The 18,408-nt window shown below is 40.0% G+C and overlaps 1 pseudogene; it reads right to left on the reverse strand.

The window, feature by feature from the left end:
• The window catches only part of LOC146871398 (SWI/SNF-related matrix-associated actin-dependent regulator of chromatin subfamily D member 2-like), a 626,025-nt pseudogene that overhangs the window by 399,127 nt on the left and 208,490 nt on the right, over positions 1–18,408 (reverse strand).

Genomic DNA, 18,408 nt, shown 5'->3' on the forward strand with positions numbered 1-18,408 from the left:
CAAGGGGGCACCTGCCTCCATAGCTCAGCAATCTAAACTAAAGGTGTTAGTTAGAGGCAAATTTATGATGTTTACTTCTGTCGAGGAAGCTCAAGATCTACTGAAAGAGCTATCAGCAGGGTAGAATGTCCTTTCTTGGGGTTTAAGAATGGAGTGTTTGAGGTTAGAAGGGGAGAGAGGGAAGAGAGGGTGAGGGTAAGGGAATTAGAAGAAAACCAAGAGAAGAGAAGTAGGGTAGTAGGAGAGTAAGGGAAGGGAAGCGAAGGAAACTACTATGAGGGAGAAAGAGGAGAAAGGGAAGGAAATGGGAAGGTCGGGGGAAAAGAAGTAAGGAAGAATGGGAGGGGGAAAGATAAGCAGAATGTATGTATTGAGTCGAGTAAAGTCTGTTTAAGAACGTGTGCCTCTATTAAGGCGGGAGGGGTTATAGGTCACACTCACAGGGTACAACAACAAAGCACCCCATGTGGTTTGGGTGGGAGAGATGTGGAAAGCGGGGTAGTCCCACATCTCTAGGGCTTAGGTGGCTTAGGGGGTTGTGGGGCTGGTTCTGGGGTGGGGGGTGTGGTTTGAAAAAAATAAAATGAGCAGTATCAGGGCAAATTATAATTGGGATAAATCAAAGGAAATTTCGATCAGGTTTTTTCTACACAAGAATGATCAGTAAAGTTAATAAATGTATCATAATGTCTGTTAACGTAAATGGCATCTTAAATAATCAGAAATATGGTGGATTAATTAGATGGCTCACCTCCTTCTCCCCCCATGTTTTATATATGCAAGAAACTCATCTAAAAACCAATTTTCCTAAATTATTTCTCCCTGCGTTCTTTGCCTCTTCTGGTCTAGCACAAAGAGGGGTCGCAATTTATTTCTCCAGGAGCCTCTTATGGGAGTTTTCTCAAATAGAGAGAGATCCGCAAGGGAGATGGATTTGGGTACAGGCTAAATTGGACGGTGCAATACTTAACTTCATAAACTATTATGGCCCTGTGGTTGATGAGACCCTTTATTTGACCACTATTGCAAATCTAATAAGGGGGGTCCCAGGAAAAATAATCATGGGAGGAGACTTCAACTTTATTCAAGACATTAAAAAAGACACTTCTAATGTAAATAAAAAAGAGTTGAAACCGCGTACTAAGAAAGCTCTGGAAGCCCTCAGATCAGAGCATCACTTATATGATCCCTGGCGGCATTTACATCGCTCCGTCCATCAATTTACTTGTTTTTCGCGACAATTCTTTACGGCCTCGCGTATTGATTTTTTTCTTTTATCTCAGTCACTAAAGTGTTTCGATTCGGAGATAGGGGCAAACTCTTTTTCAGATCACTCATTTATTAAAATAGAAGTTGAGGTATCTGAACAATTAAAGACTCGCTCCAGGTGGCAGATGGATCGGTGCTTAACGCAAGACCCTATCTGGGTGGAAAATACAAAGCAGTGGATATCTGAGTTCTTTTCTCACAATTTGGACTCAGCAGGGATATTTGCGGTCTGGGGCGCATTTAAAGCTACATTACGTGGTCAATTAATAGCTCATTCATCAGCTCAGAATAAAATACGGCGAGATAAAATTGCTAAACTTCAGCGTGAAGTTGAAATAGCCTCACATCCTCTAAATAATTTACAAGGCTTTGCTAATCCTAACTCCCGATTTCTCCTGGATAAGGCTAAACAATCTTTGCGAGAATTTTTTCTACTGGAAGAGATTAGTCATGCTAAAAACTTCCAGCAGAGGGTGTATGAAGAAAGTCAGATGGTAGGCAAATTACTGGCAGGGACTACTAAATTTAAGCAGGGAGCTGCATTGGTAAATGAGATTACAGACCCCCGAACTGGGAATATAACGCACGAAAAAGAACTAATAGCCCAGATTTTTATGGACCATTATTCTAATTTATATACTACACAATATCACATATCACAGGAAAGAATAGTTGAATATTTTGATGCGGTTTCATTTGCCCAGTTGTCAGAACATCGATGTGAGTTAATTAGTCAACAGATTACTGAATCTGAGGTTTCACAAATGATAAAACTCATTTCAGGGGCTAGGGCGTCCGGAGCGGATGGTTTTCCCGCAGAATTATACAAAACCTTCTCTCAGGAGCTGACTCCATTTTTGACAAAGTTATTTAATGTTATTAAAAATGGCTCAGATATTCCCATGAGTTTTAAAGAATCATTGATTGTTAGCTTTGTTAAAAAAGATAAAAACCCAAAGGATGTAAACTCTTATCGCTCGATTAGTCTGCTTAATGTCGATTATAAACTACTCATGAAAATCTGGGCTCAGCGTTTTACACCTGCCGCCCAGGAAATAATCCACAATAATCAGTCAGGTTTTATAGCCGGTCGTTTTATGTCATCTAATACTAACTATTTGATTCAAGCTCTTGACTATTGTACTTGTAATAAAATTCCATCAATGTTTATGATGGTAGATGCCGAAAAGGCTTTCGATCTGGTGAATTGGGAGGCATTATTTATCGGGTTAAATAAATTTGGATTCCCATTACCAATAATACATATGCTAAGAAATATTTATTCGGGAGCTGAAGCTAGAGTAGTTTTGAATGTTGAGCAGCTTGGATCAATACCTATCAAACGTGGGACCAGACAGGGTTGTCCCCTGTCCCCTTTGTTGTTTACATTTTTTTATAGAGCCTCTTACAATAAGAATTAGAGAAAATCCCGAAATAAGACCTCCTATAAGTGGGATGGAGAAACTGAAATTATTTGCCGACGATGTTATTCTTTATCTACATCCGGATAAATCTAATTTAGACCATCTGCTGGCTTAATTCACTAATTTTGAGTCTATAGGGGGATATAAAATTAATCAAAATAAAACGGAGATCATTATATTAAACCTTAATGACAACTCTTTCTTACCACCCACTTTACAAATGCAAGCTGCCAAGTTAGCCCCGGTACGTTATCTAGGTATTTTTATTTCTAAATCAATAGATCAATTATTCTCCCTGAATTACAGGGCCACATTGACTAAAATAAAAACCCTTCTTGATAAATAGTCTGTACTTCCTTTATCTATAATTGGTCGGGTGTCCCAGATTAAAATGATGATTCTCCCGCTTTTCTTGTTCCTTTTCAGTAATGTACCTTTAAAAATCACTGCGAGTTATTTTAAAGAAATCGATTCTTTGTTCAGGAACTTTATATGGGCGAAGAAGGCACCCAGGGTTAAACTCGAGGTTCTACAACTTGAGGTAGCAAACGGGGGGTTCGCTCTTCCAAAAATGCGAACTTATTATGAGGCAGCCATGCTCGATAAAATAGCTTGTTTTTTGGACACGAAAAATTCAGAAGATCATTTTTTTTTAAACAAAATGCTTCAGGAGGCAGGCGTACAACTTCCTATCTTTTTGAAAATCATCAAATTGCCAAAAAAAACTAGATATAAAACACTACGTGATCTTTTGTTTAGATTGTTATCTTTATTTAAACAAAACAGTTTCCCAGGATGGCTTTACTTAAAGCTTCAAGAATGTAAGGCTTTAGGATTATCCCTACATCCAGGACGTATTCTGAAATGGAATGAAATGGGCCTAACGGAATTACGACATTTTTTCATGAATAATAGGATTATCTCGTGGCAGGAGATTCAAAACAAATTTCCAGATCAAAGTGTTCTTAATTTTCTTGATTATGCACAGATTTCTCATTTTCTCCAAACGGCCAATTTCCCTCCTCCTTCCGCGACGATATATTTGTCTTCCCTTTTATATGAAATTAAAGTGAAAGGCATAGGAAAATGGTATTCTTTTCTACGGAAGGATTGTGAGCTCCCTATCTTGAATAATTTTCTGGAGAAGGTTCAGCGGGAAACGGGGTGCGCTCTTTCAAGTCAAGAATGGCAACTTCAAGCTCAGTTAGGCCATAAGGTTTTGAGAGCGGCTAATTTTAAACGGATGGCTTTTCTAAATAGATGGCTAGCATATTTTACCCCTTTGGCCCTGAGTAAACGATTTCCGGAGGTAGAAAATAGATGTTTTCGTTGTCGAGCTGGAGAGGAAGGGAACTGGCTTCATATTTTTTATACCTGCCCGGAGCTTATTCAATTTTGGCGAAATATTTTTCGAGCCATAAGTCATGCCATCCATAAATCGATAGATCCCCAAGAAAAGATAGCCTTATTTGGAATTTCTAGAACTATCTCAGGTTTGACTAAATATGAAGAGGCTTTTGTTATGATTTGTTCATTGATGGCACGATCGTTAATTTTGCAAAATTGGAGATCTCCTGAGATACCCTCATTTATGAAATGGTTCAATAAAATGAAGCGTACGAGGGCATTTGAAGAAGCATATGCGATGAGGGTTGGAGCAATGAGTAAATTTAAGAAGACTTGGCAGTTTTTTGATTATTTTGATATGGCCTGAAGTTGTTGTGGTTTTTTCAGCTGTTTACATATCTAATATTATAGAAAAAGTTTTCAATTATGTTTTATTTGGAATATGAATGTGACGTATCTGAAGACTGACTTCTTTTGATTGTATTTGTTTTTTATCCCTGTTCTGCTCAATAAAAATAATTTAAAAAAAAAAAATTCATTTTATTATGAATTTATTGGGAAAACAAGAGCCTGGCAAAGCTGTCTCTAAGCCAGATCTAAAAAAGGCTAAATTACATTTTTTCTGGTATTGCCCACATACCCACTGTATACACGTATAGTCACATACTAGTATACTATTTCTCACACACAGGAATTTTCCTTCAAGGCATCAACATGGGACACCTTGTATAATGTTTGGGATCCCGGAGGACATTTGCAAAGACTTCTCTTGTAAAACATTCTTCATTACATAGTCAGCAATAGTCAATAGTGACTCGCTGGTTCTGGGTATGTTTAAGTTGACATGTTTAGGTTTCTGCAGGTTGAGGAAGTTCGGGAGGACCCATCAGGTGGTGGGCAAAGTTAAAAAGGGTGCGGGAGCACCAAAAAGGTTTTCACATGATAATTATTTTGGTGCTGGTTACATCAATGATCTGCTAACAGCTGTGGTACAGATTCACAGATCTACACAACACATGGCAGATATTTAGCAGATTTAGTCTACTTCTGACATTCAAAGCTTCATGCAAATCAGTAAAGGGGATCATAAAAGTGTTCAATTGCTGATAACTTTTGTGCTGGTTACTGTGTCTGTATGACATTTTGTAGGCTGTTACCAAGTTGAACCCCTGCAGGGATGTGAGATTTGTTTGGTGTCATTTCATAGATATGCACAAATATTGGCAGACACTTGGCATTTGTAGCTTACTTACTTCTAATATGTTGAGTAGTGGTGGCTGTTCCTGGGCAGTAGTGGTGGGCAAGAAGAACGGGAGGTTAAAAAAAAAAAAGAAACGATTACTTACCTCCGTCCTCTCCTTCTGTAAACCAAAAGCACACAGGCTCTCAGATTACCCTAGCCAATAATGACACTGCTGTCACCAGCATGACAGCAGCCTCATGATTGGTCTGAGCGCCGTTAAGTGCTTAGACAGGGAGTGGGAGCCTGTGCATGTTCTCCACCCAGGCTGTGCAATACAGCCGGATAGAAAACATGCTAAGTGTGCATAACTGTTTGGCTGGCCCAAGAGAGCCGGGCAAACCGCCATGTACCCTTAAGTGCACTCACCACTCCTCCACCTGCTGGCTGTGACGAGTGCCAATTCCCGCCCACCCCAAAAGCAGTGGGGCGACGCTCCTCCGCCTTATCGGAGGAGCCATCCCTGATGTTGAGTGTCATGCGGATCTGTCAAAGTGGGCTTGGTTGAAAGGGGGTGAAGAAAGGGTTGGTAGAAAAAAATTGTACTATACTAGCACCCATGACAACTTTAGACATATTTATCCAAAATTAGTATGGAATTTACAAGTTTCGTTTTCCGTTTTCTGTAAAGTAAGTGAAGTTAATCCCAATGCAGAGATCCCAGATTTCATGTCGATCTGGGGGGGGGGGGGGGGGGGGGTAATGTTAAAGGAGGTGTACCAAAAATCTTTGATTTGCTAATAACAATGCCTCTATTTGACTGGTGTGCACGAAGGATGAGAAACCAGAATTGGTTTTAACTTGCAAACTGCAAGTGCATGTGTTTCCTGTAGCATACCACTGCTTCACACGACCAAAGACATTTTACCATAAAGGCATTGAAGTCAATCCTTACTGAGCATAGCTGAAGGCCATACCAAATGGAAGTTAAGCCACAACATGAAACAGAGCCATTATCACATACCAGTACAACCAAAACACAAGCACCACATATATCCTCTTAACCACAGGGTAAAACACATGACCTTTTATGTCTAAAAATAAAATAACACAGTTAAAGTGAAGTTATGGTTAGCTTTAGTCATTATGGTTAATTTTAGGCATACCACCTAAGTGTATGTTTAAAAAACTTCTGAAATAAACTTAAACATAGTGAAGGTGCAGTTATGCCCCTAAAATTGCCCAGTTATGGCTCTGCAAATCACACCTCACACACCAAATGCAAAGTTCTGACAGACAGGATTATTCCCTTTGTACAGTATTGATGTTCCGAAAAATGTAAATCAGCGCATCATATAAGATTAACAGGAATGTACCTGAGCATCAGTAAGCACAGCAAGGAAAAAAAATCAAAAGTAGTATTTCTGAATTGTACATAGCAATTCGAAGTCTGTAAAGTTTATCACAGGGACCTAGTCTCTCACCAGCTACTTTCAGTACCATATGCAATCTTTATCTTTTGGAACTTGGTAATTACCTATGCAAGATATTTTAATAAACACAGAGCTTATGAATGAGGCTGAATCGGTGACTCTTAGCCAGATATCACATAAAAACACTGGGCCCCCTGGTGCCTCACGTCCTGTGGATGCACACAGGGGAGCTCAACATGTGCCCTTCTGTTTTCAAACACACCAGTTCCTGCACGGCATGGACTTTACAGTCCATGCTGTGCAGGAACTGTTTTTGGCTTTCCCATTACGGTGCCCATTTTCAGGGCACGGCTGTGGGAACGTCAATAACAAAGCCTGCCAGACAAGAGGGAACTCCTAATCTAGAGGGCGGTCTAACCACGGCTTTGGCGATACAGCTGCGGGGCGAGCCTTGCACTGCACCGCCAAAGTCGTAATGGGGCCCATCTTTTCTTAGCAGTATCAATCCCAGTGTCGTAACCTAGCACTGTACAATTTACAATGCTTATAAGAAAGAAGAGGGGCCCCTTTTAAACCAAAGAAGTAGGACACTATACAGTAAATAAAAAAAATATCCTTTGGACAAGGCAAATTTTATACAGGCAATAATCCCTCCATACAGTCCCCTTCCCCAGCTAAGAGAAAAATATTGATTTAGTACACGGATGGTGGCTTGCCTCATCAATAATAGGTGTTTACCTGGTTATTTGCAAGTTTTTAAATATGAGAGAGTCAATTGTTTGGTCTTGAGAAAGATGGAGTTATAGTTTACCCATCGAAACGTGTCGACGCCCATTTAACTACACAATCCGTTAACACGGTCGGTGGCCAACGAGTATAAACCAAAAAGTACCAGGTTCCACGCCCCATGTACTGTTATAACGGGTGTGTAAACCTTTTAATGACATATTGTATTTGCCTGTATTAGTGACTCTCGTCCTTTTATTGCCTTGATTTTTATTATTTTATGTTTTTTTATTAAGGACTGCTGCTAATGAATACTGTGATAAATCATGTTTATTGATTTTCTGTCCTTTTTTATCTGTATTTTGAATAATTAATAAATTAATTTGTAGTTTTCTAATACCTGTTTTGTATCGTTTATCTGCTAACTATATGTAGTTCAATCTTCCTCAGTATGGACGAATGAGTGTGGAAAAGGGAGAAATTAGACTTGAATGTAATGTATGGAGGGATTATTGCCTGTATAAAATTTGCCTTGTCCTAAGGATATATATATATATATATATATATATATTACCTACTGGCGGTCGCCAGTAGGTAGTTATAGTTAGGACCACGTTTCCATAGGAAATCCGCAACATTCTATTTTGAATAACTTTTGCGCCGGTCGACGAATCCTCGCGAATTTTTCAAAATAGGTGGGGCGCTACGCTCCGCTCCTACCCTGAAAGTCTCGGGGGGATTCGTCAAGCGGGGGCTGAGATAAAAGGGGGGTCCCAAAACACGTTTTTCCCATGCATTTTTCCATAGGACCTTTAGACACAGCTACAGCCCGAACGGCTGAACAGAATTACTTGAAATTTGGCAGAGAGGTAGTCCTTAGGTCAAGGAAGTGCCTTTTGTAGGTTTGGTGTAAATCTGTTCAGTAGATTCTGAGAAAATAGCCTTTAAATCAATATATATATCTGAGCCAGCTTACGGTGCGCTTACGGTGCGCTTACCGTACGCGTACGGTGACGTGCGCGAGCGCGATTCTGATTAGCTCTTAGATCTTAGTAAACATTCGAATCGGCCGAAACCAGGAAGCGGCGGCCGCCATTTGCTCTCTCGCACTCTGAGTGGGGCAGCATAAATGAAGCCCAAAAATGTGTAAAGGGGCAGTATATTGAGATAATAATCACCCAGCAATGATATACGGGCCCCCAAACAACCCACAAGGCCCAAAAAAAAATTTTTTTCTTTTCGAAAAATCGTCGATTACGCTTACCGTACGCGTACGGTAAAATTTAAAAAAAAAAAAAAAAAGTATCCACACTCTCCCCACCCCATGTGCAAATGGTGCCCGAAGGGCACCATTTGTCCATGGCTTATCAATCAAATGAAAACAATAAAAAAAACATTTCACAACGATGCGCATAATATGTCCCCCATGTGCGCACGGTGCGCGAAGCGCATCGTGCGTACATGGCCCATCTCGCATAATGTGGGCACGCGGTGCGCGCAGCGCACCGCGTGACCACCGTGCGTGCATGGCACTAACTCCGTAAAGTGTGCGCACGGAACGAACTGCGTTAACTGGGCGCGCACGCCACGAATGGCGTAAAGTAAGTTAGCATTTAAAAAACCGTACAAATTCACTGAAAAAACCATAGGTTTCACACACGTTATAGTTAGGAATTAGCATTTAAAAAACCTTGCAAATTCACTGAAAAAACCATAGGTTTCACACATGTTATAGTTAGCTGTAGATTTTACTTATAAAAAACCAATGAAATTCCCCCGTTATAGTTACTGTAGGCAACTATAACTCACGCGACCGTAATCCTCTGCTGATGACATATGTGTCTTTATGAAAAAAAAATATTTGTAATATATGTATAGCTAAAATTTAATGGAAGAAGACATGGGCAAATAAGTGTCTAAATACAGTATTAGCATCAGCAGAGGATTACGGTCGCGTGAGTTATAGTTGCCTACAGTAACTATAACGGGGGAATTTCATTGGTTTTTTATCAGTAAAATCTACAGCTAACTATAACATGTGTGAAACCTATGGTTTTTTCAGTGAACTCTCTAACTTCCGCCGGTGCCTTAACAACATCAGTGATTGGATGTCTGAAAACCATCTAAGACTCAACGCAGACAAAACAGAGGTGCTGTTTTTTAACCAGAAAAATTCCATCCCCTCCTCCTGGTGGTGGCCCACGGCACTCGTTCCCGCTCCCTCTCCCGTCCATTCGGCCCGTAACCTGGGCTTCCATTTCAATGACTCCCTATCATGTAAGACTCAGATTCAAAAAGTGACCTCTGCCTGCTTCCTGAAGCTACGCATGATCAGGAAAATCCTCCCCTACCTCCCTTTGGATTCCCGCCGGACAGTTACCCACGCTCTCATCACGTCCCACCTGGACTATGCTAATAGCCTCTATGCCGGAGCTCCCCAATACCTGATTGACCGGCTGCAGATTGTCCAGAATGCGGCGGCGAGGCTGATTGGCAATATTTCTTATCGTCAGTCAGTTGCCACATATCGTAAGGAACTGCACTGGCTACCTGTGGCCAGCCGTATTCAGTTTAAGATCCTCACTCTGACTCACCGAGCCATTAATGATCACGGACCAACCTACCTAAAAAAACGAGTTTCAATATCCCGGTCCATCAGATCTCTGAGATCCAATGACCTACGCCTTCTGATCTCTCCCCGCTTTAGACTATCTAGAATGGGTGGCAGAGGATTCAGTGTCATTTCTGCAAAACTATGGAACTCCCTGCCAGTCGATCTCAGATTCTGCCCTTCCGAATCTATCTTCCGGGCCAGACTCAAAACCTGGCTCTTTTCCAGACTCTGATTTATCATGCCACTTCCCCTGTTTGTTCCTTCTCTCCCCTCTAAGACTCAGGTTCTAGCGCCGGGACACCCCTCCGGGGGTAGCTGTGCGCTTTATAAGCTACATAAAATAAAAATAAATAAATAAATATATATATATATATTATTTTTTTATTTTTTTTATTTACAATTTACAATTTACAATGCACAATTTAAACGTAAGCACCGCCTTCTATTACATAGAAAGTTTAGGAATGTTTTCAATAATCACTCCAAACTCTTGAATATGGATTGGGATGAATATAAAGCACAGTGAGCGTTGGCAAGGAAGCACAGTGGTTGGGTACCAGCAATAATTTTGACTATACTATCTACTTTAAGACAAATTAGACCTATACAATCTTAGAATTTCACAGATGCATCAGACATTGCACTGTACTTTTCTGATTTATCTGTGAAAAAGAGCTATCGACATGAAAGAAAAAAGGCAGTGCTTCTCTACTGCATTAACAATATGTAGCATGAAGGACTGAAATGTCCCAGGTACCGTTTCTTCAGTTGGATCACACATAAATAACCTTATATTTTTTTTGCCTCCTCTTACCTCAACTAAATGGTTGTCTGGTCCATACAACTCTTTATCCAACTCAATAACTAAGCTTTTGAAGAAGGAATAAAACTTCCTTTTTTGTTTACTAGTCTGAAAAATACAAAAGGGAAGAGAAATAAGGAACGTGGAATGATAAAGAAACACAAATATATTTTAAATCTTCATACAGCACACTTAACTAAATTGCTTACTAAGGTATCTTTTCCAAGAGCTGTGTTGCGAAAAACAGTGTAAGAAGCAAATATGAGTAATAATGATTTACGATTCTCATCCATTATTGTACATTATTTGTAGAGTTATTGCATTTTTTCTTTTCTTATATCTGGGATAAACATTGCAGGTCAACGAGGAAGAAATTCCATGTCCAAACAGAGAAACGAGGTCAAAACCTCTACAAGGTCACGAAATTTCAAATTGACTTGCAATATTTTTACATACAGTAGGAAGTATTTTATTTCGAATAATACTTGGCAACAAATTCACAAGCACATCACCACCCCCCTATTAAATTATTGTCTCTTCCTCCTTCTAATTAAGGGAATCTTCTAGGTTCAGACAATGTAAAATACATTCAGAATCCTCTCTGTTAAAAGACACAAGATACACAGGTTGTCATATTTAGCTACATGTTTGCATAAGTAATTTAATATAAATCAATATCTATGAAACATTTTGTGCTTTACAATGTGTGTAACAGGTAAATTCCTTTCTTCTTATTTGAAAACCTGGCAGTTCAATAAATAAACGTTTTCTCATAAATAGAGACCCATTATTAACTGCCACTTTACGACATAGAAAAGTTACCAGACAGGACAGCAGAAAATCTAGCCTTACGCTTTTAATTAGTTAAGAAAGAATATGGTGTCCGGCTCAGAAAAAAACTGTTCTTCACAGTACTTCTTAGCCCGGTCAGACTTTGGTTGGATGGGACAGCTCTAGTATAAAAATGTATTTCATGTCTCATTACATATTATGATGTCACAACTAAACAGTAGTAAGAAAATTAAATACATGTTATAACACTTAAATTGCAGGCTTCAATGTATTGTATTGTGCTCATTACTGAGGTTTGCCGTTCCTAACTGCTGTAAATGACAAGTGCAGCCATAACTCAGTTTAATGTTATACTCATTTTATCGACCTAGCAAGTAAGAAAAGTGGAGTTGTTTTTGCTGGGATTTGAACTTATTACCTGTATGTCACACACTTCAAGAAGTAACTCCGGGCAGGGAGCTCCTAACTCGTAATGCGAATGAATGATAAAATGAAAATAAGCGTTTTGGCGATGGAACTCATGGGAAATAATCAGAAGACTGCAACGGAAAGAGAAGGTTCTTAATGACTTAAAAAATGACTGATAATGTTTGCTGTGACGAGGAACAAGAGGGACAGTATTCTAGAGCGAGGGTGTAGCGATTAGAAACAGCTCGGCCTCACATTCTCGCTCTTAAACGAGTGGAACTGTTAGCAAACTTGGCCTGACCAAGTGCCTAGGTGAATAGTTAGATAGCAAGATCTGAACGAAAACGAGACCAGCCCAATTGAAGGCTTTTAGACATAAATATAGCGCCTTGAAGAGGATTCGAATTGCAACAGAAAGCCAGTACTGGGTTCGAGGAGAATTCAAAGCCCTGTCACACTTCCGAAGATTGTGCACGTGTGTCACAGCCAAGTTCTGGACTCCTGCAATCTGCAGATTCGGGGGGCCTAGATAAAAGGGCACTGTCCTGATCAAGTGTAGAGTGAATGGTTGACTTAACCATTGCAGTGTTGCTGTGGGAAGGAAAAAAGCGAGAATTCTATTCAGAATTCATATCTGAAAGAAACAGACAATGCGCGCAGCATTAATTTCCTTTGCAGATTTGAGGTATTTTTCAATACAGAATCCTAATTTTTACCTCTTCAGGTAGTGTGGGCATAGTTCTAAACTGAAGGGCCACCAATCTGATGCCCAGGGTATATTATTGCCCAAAACCACTACTTCTGTTATGACTCAATAAAATCCAAAACACGACTTTACTGTCAGTGGCTTAATATTGTTTGATCCAAAAGCGGGTTTTAACACTGTCGACCATTCAGTCCTCCTGGCCAGACGTGACTCAATTAAGTATTGGCACATCTGTGATGAAGTAGGTTGCATCTTTTCTCTCTGGTCTTCTGTAGGTGCTATAATTACCCCGAGGATGCTCCTTAAACCTTGTCTTTTCAATTCATATGTAATGCCACTTGTATTCCTAATCTTCTCTTTCTACATATATGCAGACGAGACTTTGAATTATAAAAGGTATGCACATACACTCATGACTGCAAAGTGTTAGATAGAGTGTCTTACCAGTATCAATCCCACTGTCGTAACCTCACATTGTACAGCTATATACTGTGAATACTAAGGCATATCCCTTTTTGGCTGATCACAAAACCAAGCCATAGTGGAAGCCCTGAAATTAACTAGCACTTCACATAATAACGAGTGCACGCTCCTAGGGGAGGAAATGGAAGAGCCACAGAGTATTGGAGCCCTTACACAGCGAATACATACTCAAACATCATTCAAACTCATCACTAAATTCTACACTAACGCACAGGAGGCGTGCAAACCAGCCATACTGAAGGTGAGGCTTGAGTGGCAGAGAGACTTGGGAGATCCAATCAGTGATAAGGACTGGCAATACGGTTGCTCCAGAATCAAAACTATATAATTAAATTGACGACATAGACTCATACAGTTTACATTTTTACACAGGGTGTACTCTACTCCCGAACAACAGTGGAGATATGGGCTGAGGGAGGACTCGAACTGTGTACAATGTGGGACGAAACAAGCAGGATTCATGCATACGACCTGAACCTCCCAGTAGTTTACGAATACTGGTGCAAGATATTTAGAGACTTCCGGGAAATAACAGGCACAGAACTGGAACCTGACCCAAAGGTTGCATTATAGGGATACGATTTAGACATCCAGCGTACAGTTCGGCCACTGGTTGCTATTGGCTTACTCCTAAGTTAGCGAAGGGGGGCTATGCGATCGGGGAAGGGCCCTGCTCCGAAACCAGATGACTGGCATACAGACCTGCTTCACTGTAACACCCAAACTGACGCATTTAACAAACTCCTCCCCCCACAAAGCTGGCCAAAAAACGTCTGGAGTCTGTACCAAGCTTACTTAGTGAGCAAGGGGACTGGGGTAGAAGACAGGGTGCCAACCCAGAAATAGAGAGATAGAAGGTCAAGAGGTATAAATTGCATGGTATGGATGTCAAATAGAGAGTTACTCCCCCCACTAAGGAGATGCCATAAGAACATATAGCTGATCACAAGGCGATAGAAAGGAGACAACAAGATTGATGTACTGTATCTGCCACAACACACGCAAACAAATGTAATCTATTGTTCGCAAGTATACCCGGATACTTACTATTGTTAAGTTGCTTGACAGCACTGTACCAAAATGTACGGTTTCATGATGACACTGCTATAACTCTGTATGATGTGATGTTTCAATAAACAAAATAAATAAATAAATAACGACTAGTGCATTGGCTTATTTTGAAAGTTGGCTGAAAGACCAGAGAAAATGTTAGGTACTGTTGTCATCCCCTACTTAAGAAAACTCTACGCATATTGGTATGTTGTTTGCGTAAATGGTATTACTATAGAGTAAACCTATCCAAGACTCAGTGGAGCTCTGAACAAGGTGCATAAACAAGCATTGGCATTATCAAGCTAGATCACAGAACCTTTACTCCTCGGTAGTGACAATTCACACTGGCTATACTTGCAAATTGTCTCTTGATGATATGGCCCATTTAGTTTCTGTATGTGGGACTAGTGGTAGTTCGTCACCCTGCCATCGAACTACTACTTCTTGTACTGTTATTTTGATTGTTATTATTGCTTAACATTGTCTGCTTTGCTTGTTTTCTCTCAACCTGTTCAGCACTCTGATACCCTCGTGGGTCAAGTTTGCGCTATAATGAAACTCTAAATAAATAAATTGATCTGGCTTATGAATGCACAGTCAAGCTAGACCTAAAACTAAAAATCCATGAACATTAATAACTGCCATTCTCCCATTTGTGCTGCAAGAAAAACACCATAAATGAACTAGTTATCTAAGACACTTTTTTTAGCAATACAATGGCATGTATTTGACCCTGAAAGTTCAAGCTCAGTCTGCTGCATAAATAAACAAAACGATCACAGCTGTGTGTAGGGCATTTGTTTGTGGAAGCACACAAATTCTGCCCAATCAAAACATGTACTCTTGGTTCCCAATATCTGGACGGAGTCAAAGCCCCTCTCCTGGTGATTCTCACATAATTATCTGGCGACAGCTGCGCTGCCAAGCCAGTCCAAAACAAAGATAAAGTCATCGTGTGATCGATGTGGTAGATGGGTCGTGGACGATTAATGCAATGTAATGCACTGATGTAGTGTTTTTTAAAGAGGTGATTATTTACTGGTCTATAGTCTTTTTGGTTGGTCACAATTAATTGCAAAGACAATGGGCCTGCTTCAGAAAGAAAATTTGTACAAACACAGGCGTACGTCTTCGTACTTGTGTAAATATATAATTTTGGGGAATTCACAAACATTTCAAGTACTAAGCCTGGAAAGCTGTGCAAGTCAGGTTTCCAGATTTACTAGTGGGAATGTTATGTGATATAGGCTATTTGCATGATATGGAGTTAAATGCAAGTGTAACTCTTTAAAGGTAGAAACAAAGGCTGCTGTAAAATTGCATTTTCTTTATTCTTATTCTAAAATATTTTTCACCTGGATAAAATGCTTCTCGAGCCCCCATCAAAGTTTGGCGTCTTTCTGTCTTCCCATCTTCCCATTCTGAGAAAAGTGTTGCTCCAGGCCTTAGCTAATGTAGATTACTGATCACTTCCTGTCTGGGAAAGGGTCTGAGAGGAGTTTGTGAATGCCACAAACTCCCATGTTTTTGGGCATCCAAATACTCTTAAGGAAAACCATGCCTTGCTTCTCCCAGTTCCCACTGCTTAGAAGGGGTTTACTACTACAGATCTGTGTAAAGTGGTGATATACATTCACAAAGTAGTAAAACTGGTGCATCAATAGGTATCCTACTGTGGATTCCTGATAAGCGTAAATGGAGCCATTTTCGACCATAAATGTTGTTTTATAAAAGCAAACCGCTTTGCGAATCAGGCCTTGTTTTAACTGGATGATCCTTGTAGGATACGGGCAAAGTGCTAGCATTTAAAATAACAAAAGGAAAGGCAACTAAAGAATTAGAGGCTATATGTACAAAAGCATTTTTGAAGTCGGAAATGGCTCAATTCGCAGAATCAGGCGGTTACGACTGCAAAAATGCTTTTCCATATGCACAGAGCACAACTGTGTTTAGCAATTTGTATATGGAAGGCGGCTAAATGGACCGCTTCTCCTTTTTGAATGTCGAATCAAAGAGACTACTGCCTACTCTTAAAAAATGAAACTTCAAAGTTAAATTTTCTCTTTTTAAATGCTTCCCATTTACCTTTAAGGAACACAGCTGCATTTTAAAAAAACATTTGTTTTTATTAAAAAGCAATCACAGATATAGTGGTCTGCTGTCCCTAGGATGCCAACAGTCACCATACCTGTGATGACCGCAAGTCCTAATGGGACACAAATTGCAACCACCTCTTTAATATTCATGAGGTAGGTCGGTTGCAAACCCATTTGGAATCTCTAAATAAACTTTCGACCCCATTATGAATCTCTAAATGAAACTCAATGGGTTTCATACTTTAGCTCATTCAATTTCCTAACTGTGATTTGCAAAGAATCACAAGTAGGAAATCACAATCCCTAAAATGTGTACATTTGGCCTAGGTCTTTAAACCGGCGAAATTTGTTCTTACAAGAACCTTTTTAAGGATTTTTTGTTCTTCAAGTATTGCCTATTGACAGGTGTAATTGTCTGTTGCTGAAGACCTTTTGTTGTAATTTAATAATATGGCGGTTGTTGCGTCACCCTCATGCCTATGATTGGAGGTCTTTATTGTCCATCTCAGATCCTTGTCAGTAATTGAATGACTATCCTCTTTCATTTCTATCTGTCCAGCCCATGGAGCATATCTTCTATACCATCTTTTTGTTTTGATGTTTAGTATCCTTCCACTGCTCACATCAGGGAGCTACTTATGATTTTGTCTTTTGCACGCTATTATTTGCTCTTGTTGCTCCTCTACCCCTTTACTGCTTTATTTAATTTTTTGTTTACTGAATGGCAGATGCACACTGCTGCTGGATCATTACTTCCTCGCAGTTACTCCCCACCCCACTTTCTTTGTTCTGAAGAAAATATTTTTTTGGGAGAGGATCTGACAGCAGCACTCTACTCGCAGACCACTCCCCTTCTACCATTTATTTTTGAGATCTTGTACTTTAATTTTTGGTAATTTGATTTACAGTCCGGAAAGCATGTGCATTCTTTCAACTGTAATTTTAACTTACAAAGGAAAGGTTGAATTGCCACTAGTGTATTATGATGGATATACATGTGCAGCCTTGGAATATGTTTTCTTTCACAAAGCTTTGCAGTGCTTGGCCGTATATGCAACAGTGACCATCGTGGAACCAAGTTTTTCAATAAAGAAATAACAAAATATTCAGAGAAGGCCACAGCTGCATTTACATGCATCTTGATGCACCACTAGCCATTTCGAAATATTTATTTTCTAATGCTTCACAAAAAGGGAAAGACAATAGCTTATCCCTCTCATTTTAATCAGTGTGTAAGAAACTGGAATATTAGTTGAGAGGGGTGGAAGCTCCACAAACATAATAAACACAATCCTTGTCAGGGTGAACCACAAAAAGTCACAAAATTATCCTGTGCTTAACCCTCTGGTAGCCTGGCAAAAAAGCAATCAGGCTTAACTAAGAGGCAATGTGTAAAGTATTTATGCAGCACACAAACAGTAAAAACACAACATAAGAAAAATTCCAACCTAATTAAAAAGAATATAGCACCTTTTTACAAATAAAATGACACCAAAATGAATTAAATCCAATCAATAAAACAAGAGTTATGAATTTTTAAAGTTTTTAGTGAAATCTAGTACCTAAAAGATCAGTGCGCCAATGGGAGGTATCTGGTTGCAGGAGACTAGGGCAAAGTCAAAAGTTAAGGCCGACCGCAATGGAGTGCGGGTCGGATACAAGAGGTGGATTGGGCCTGGTCTAGGCTTACCTTCGGACTTCAAAGAAATTTCAAGAAATGTTTCTGAAGAAGGTACAGCCTCGGAAGGGCAAGGCAGCAGGCTTATCTGAAAACAATTCATTGATAATGTGAAGCCGTCGATGAAGGTGGGAAAAAGCTTCAAGCATGAAAGGCTGGATTTCAAGACTGAGGAGGTTGTCAATGGGGTGCTGGTTGTCTTCGAGCTGGGTGAAGATTTCTACCTTCGAACATAGAAACTTTTCTGGAGCTTGGATTCACAGGTGAGACGAGGCTACAGGCTGTAGCTGAAGAGGGCTTCATGAGACCGGATACCACTTCTGGGAGGCCCAGCTGAAGAGGAGTTGCTGATGCAGAGAAGAATGTAGTGGGTGCTACCACAAAGTCAAGCCGACCC

This window comes from Triturus cristatus, chromosome 1_1 (genome assembly GCF_964204655.1).
Source record: "Triturus cristatus chromosome 1_1, aTriCri1.1, whole genome shotgun sequence".
Classification (NCBI taxonomy): domain Eukaryota; kingdom Metazoa; phylum Chordata; class Amphibia; order Caudata; family Salamandridae; genus Triturus; species Triturus cristatus.